Here is a 5,154-nt window from a genome sequence, read left to right as displayed (position 1 = left end):
CCGGGCATGTGGTAGAAGAATTGGAAACTGTCCTAGCTGTGACTGTGAAGAAAGAGGGGGAGGGAAGGAGAGGTAGAAAACAAAGAGACAGCAAGAGAACTAACAAAGCTAAAAAGCCCTTTCACACGCAAGCTATGGATGCTTCTGATACACGCAGGGAATTTTTAACTTCATGGCTGTGGCTGGTGATGCAAACACTCCCTTGGTATTAGAACTCTTAGGTTGCAAGTGACAGAAATAAACTTGTTCACTTAAGCAAAAAGGAGGTATTCATTATTTAAAACAGATGTCTTGACCAGACACAGTGGCTCACGCCTGTAATCCCAGCACTTTGGGAGGCCAAGGCAGGTGGATCGCCTGAGGTCAGGAGTTCGAGACCAGCCTGGCCAACATGGTGAAACCCTGTCTCTACTAAAAAGAAAAATACAAAATTAGCTGGGTGTGGTGCTGCATGCCTGTAATTCCAGCTATTTGGGAGGCTGAGGCAGGAGAATTGCTCAAACCTGGGAGGCGGAGGTTGCAGTGAGCTGAGATTGCACCACTGCACTCCAGCCTGGGCAACAAGAGCAAAACTCCATCTCAAAGTAAATAAATGAATGAATGAATGAATGAATGAATGAATGAATGAATGAATGAATAAATAAAATAGATGTCTCAAAAACCGAAGGACGAGATGCAGTGGCCTGGAGGAGGACTGGAACTGGGAGAGGCAAAGCCCTTCAGACTGGAGGCAAGATTCCCCCTCCATCTCTCATGCTGGTCCACATGGTAGAAAGTGGGCACCCCACATTGCATTACCCTTCCAAGAACAGCCATCTGCAGAGCCAACTCAGAGCACTTCAGCCCCAATTTCAAAATCCCAAGAGAGAGAATTCAATTGGCCTGGTGAGACCAGGGGTTCATCCATGGTCTGGTCAGCCATGGTCAGGCGGGCGGGCAGCCCAGCACGGCCAGGCTCCAGGGGTCACTGGATTCGTCTGCTTGGGCTGCCCTAACAAAATTGTGCAGACTGGGTGGCTCACACAACAGAAATGTATTTTCTCACCGTTTCAGAAGCTGGAAGTGCAAGACCAAGGTGGCAGCAAATACGGTTTCCAGTAAGGAATGTCTTCCTAGTTTGTAAAGGGCACAGAAAGAGAACTTAGTTTTCACAATGGTCACAACAGCGGGGAGAGTTATTCACACCGCTATTTTAAAGACACAAAAACTGAGGCTCAGAAGTAAAAGATCTCACTCTGGGGACCTAGCTTTGCATGGCAGACGGGGCGCATGCTCTTTTCAGCCTGTGAACACAGCCCTGGTCCACTAGGGCCTTAAGCAGAGGTGGAAACCAGCACAGTGAGATAATGGAACGAGAAAGTGTGAGTGGCAGCATGTCCTTACACTCCCAGGGCCTGCATGCCTGGGGCGGCTACTAGAGATGGGACTGGGCTTGGAACTGACAAAGGGTAGACTGTGAATGTCCCTGAAGCTCTGGAATGGGGGTGCAAACAAATCACAGGAACCCTTTGGAGATTTCCAAGCCTCTGATGTCTACCATCTGCTGGCCAAACCAGCAGCTAGACAAAAGCTAACCAAGCATCATGGATTCAGGGAAGAGCACCTGCGGTTGGCCCCTGAGTACAACAGAGCAGATGGGGGAATGCATCTTAGTTCATCTGGCAATTGCAAGCCACGAAACACCCTCTCAGCTCCTGTTTCCAGAGGTCACAGCCTCACCACAGCTCTCTTCCCAGAACCTACTCCAAATCTTCACCAAGGCAAAAGTATCTGCCTTCTATACTCTAGGGGTATTCGGGTTGGAAAGAGCCAGTGCCCCAGCAGGAGCCAAATGGGGCAGCTGTGAAGACAAGTGTGGTGGTGACAGGACAGGACGAGTGGCACGGAGGCCACAGCCCACACCCAGCAAACCCAGATCTCTGTGGCCCTTCAGCTCCTTGGCTCTGGCATGCAAAGCCGGATGAGATCATCCAGAGGGTCATGCCCAGCCCTGTGAATCCTATCTCAGCTTCAGTAGAGGTGGAAGATTTTGGAGCCGATTTGTAGAAGGGACAAGCCCAGCTCACCGCGGCTGGGGGAGGGGCTTGTGGCTGCCAGTTCTGCTCCAGGAAGAACTTCTAGCCTAGAGAGACCAATGCTTGACCCAGAGTCTCACATTAGAAACCAGGGCGCTAGCTGGGTATGGGGGCTCACGCCTGTAATCCCAACACTTTGGGAGGCTGATGTGGGAGGACTGTTTGAGCCCAGAAGTGAGAGGCTGCAGTGAGCTGTGAAAAAACCAGGATGCCAGTACTCCAGCGTTTCTGGAATAACCAAGGTTAAACACCAGGAAGCAGGGAGAGTCCTCTACTGCGAGCTCCTAAGGGCTGAAGCTGAGACATGACTGAAACTGCAGATGCTCGGAGCCTTTAATCTGATATCATCATCAAAATTATTATAATAGGCCAGGTGCAGTGGCTCACACCTATAATCCCAGCATTTTGGGAGGCCGACTGCTTGAGGCCAGGAGTTCGAGACCAGCCTGGGCAACATGGGGAAACTCTATCTCTACTAAAATTACAAAAAGTAGCCAGGCATGATGGCACGCGCCTATAGTCCCAGCTACTCAGGAGGCTGAGGCAGGGGAATCGCTGGAACCCAGGAGGTGGAGGTTGCACTGAGCCGAGTTCACACCACTGCACTCCAGCCTAGGCAACAGAGTGAGACTGTCTCAAAAAAAAAAAAAAAAAGTTAATATAATACAGGTGGCAGATAAAACTCACAAGAACACATCTAACACATGAAATTCCCTTCCCTGTAGGGTGGCATCCTTGCCATGGAAGACATGTGATAGTCTTGAGACACTGTCCCTAAAATAGAAATGGCTTTCTCACAGAGGTTCTTAGCCATTTGGGGATCAGCTGTGAATGCTGTATGCACTCTTTCCGGGGAGATGCCAGAACCTCAAAATCTTGCCTGCAATTTCAGAGGTTCAAAGACCAAGTCCATTCTTGGACTGTTGGTGAGGGGGCTCCACCGGCACAGAATAAGACCCTTTATAAAATTACTTTTGAAAAAATTAGCCAGGTGTCGTGGTACACGCCTGTGGTCCAGCGACTCAGGAGGCTGAAGTGCGGGGATCGCTTGAGCCTGGGAGGTGAGGGTTGCAGTGAGGTAAGACTATACCACTGCACTCCAGCCTGGGGAACAGGGTGAGACTCTGTCTCAAAAAATTAAAAAATATAGCTGGACGCAGTGGCTCATGCGTGTAATCCCAGCACTTTGGGAGGCCAAGGCAGGCAGATTGTTTGAGCTCAGGAGTTCAAGACTAGCCTGGGCAACATGGAGACACCCCCCTCTACTAAAAATACAAAAATTAGCCAGGAATAGTTGTGCACACCTGTAATCCCAGCTACTTGGTGGGGACTGAGGCACAAGAATCACATGAACCCAGGAGGTAGAGGTTGCAGTGAGCTGAAATCATGCCACTGCACTCCAGCCTGGGCAACAGAGTGAGACTTTGTCTCAAAAATTAAAAAAAAATCTATTTTGGGGATGGGCACAGTGGCTCACACTGTAATCCCAACACGTTGGGAGGCCAAGACAGGAGGACTGCTTGAACTCAGGAGTTTGAGACCAGCCTGGGCAACAAAGTGAGTCCCTGTTTCTATAAACAACAACAAAAATATTTTTTAATAAAAAATAAACTATTTTTACATGCTGTAAAAATAAAAAGTAGCTAGACAAGGTGGCTCATGCCTGTAATCCCGGCACTTTGGGAGGCTGAGTTGGAGACCAGCCTGGGCAACATAGCAAGACTCTATCTCTACAAAATATTTATTAAAATTAGCTGGGCATGGTGGTACATTTCTGTAGTCCCAGCTACTCAGGAGGCTGAGGTGGGAGGATGGGTTGATACTGGGAGTTTGAGGCCGCAGTGAGCTATGATCATGACACTGCATTCTAGCCTAGGCAACAGAGCAACCCTGTCTCAAGTAAATAAACAACAAACAAATAAATAAATAAATAAGCAATGAAAATGAAAATATAAGGAAGTATTATTTTCAAAATAACTGGGCAAGGTGGCTCATGCCTGTAATCCCAGCACTTTGGGAGGCAGAGGCAGGAGGATCGCTTGAGGCTGAGTTGGAGACCAGCCTGGATAACACAGTGAGACCTCATCTCTACAATGAATTTAAAAAATTAGACATGTGTGGTGGTATGTGCCTATAGTCCCAGCTACTCAGGAGGCTGAGGTGGGAGGATCAATGGAGGAGACTGCAGTGAGCAGTCTGGTCAAGGCTGCAGTGAGCCATAATTGAGGATAGAGCCACTGCACTCCAGCCTGGGTGATAAGCAAAGAAGACACATTATTGTATATTTCAAAATAATTAAAAGGAATAGAATGTTTCAAACACAAAGAAATGATAAACGCTTGAGGTGACGGATACCCAGATTACCCTGACTTGGTCATTGCACATTGTATGCTTATATCGAGATATCACACGTAGGCCAGGCTTGGTGGCTCACGCCTGTAATTTCAGCACTTTGGAAGGCCGAGACAGAGGATCACTTGAGGCCAGGAGTTTGAGACCAGCATGGTTAACAGGGTGAAACCCCATCTCTACTAAAAATACAAAAATTAGTCAGGCCTGGTGGCACACTGAAATCCCAGCTCCTTGGGAAGCTAAGGCACGAATCACTTGAACCCAGGAGGTGGAGGTTGCGGTAGGCTGAGATCATACCATTGCACTCCAGCCTGGGCAACATTTTTTGAGACTGTCTCAAAAAATAATAATAGTAAAAAAAAATCACATGTCTAATATGTACAATTATTATGTATCCATAACAATTAAAAATAATTTTAAAATACGTTTAAAAATGAAAAGCTTTGGCCGGGCACGGTGGCGCAAGCCTGTAATCCCAGCACTTTGGGAGGCCGAGACGGGCGGATCACGAGGTCAGGAGATCGAGACCATCCTGGCTAACACGGAGAAACCCTGTCTCTACTAAAAAATACAAAAAAACTAGCCGGGCGAGGTGGCGGGCGCCTGTAGTCCCAGCTACTCGGAAGGCTGAGGCAGGAGAATGGCGTAGACCCAGGAGGCGGAGCTTGCAGTGAGCTGAGATCCGGCCACTGCACTCCAGCCTGGGCGACAGAGCGAGACTCCGTCT

General features: G+C 48.5%; 1 protein-coding gene across 1 annotated transcript in view; it reads right to left on the bottom strand.

Moving 5' to 3' along the window:
• Window positions 1–5,154, bottom strand: part of EFHD1 (EF-hand domain family, member D1) — a 54,522-nt gene that overhangs the window by 15,476 nt on the left and 33,892 nt on the right. The window lies entirely within an intron of this gene.

Source organism: Mandrillus leucophaeus, unplaced genomic scaffold (assembly GCF_000951045.1).
Source record: "Mandrillus leucophaeus isolate KB7577 unplaced genomic scaffold, Mleu.le_1.0 Scaffold21, whole genome shotgun sequence".
Lineage (NCBI taxonomy): Eukaryota > Metazoa > Chordata > Mammalia > Primates > Cercopithecidae > Mandrillus > Mandrillus leucophaeus.
This window is presented reverse-complemented; position numbering and strand designations above follow the sequence as displayed.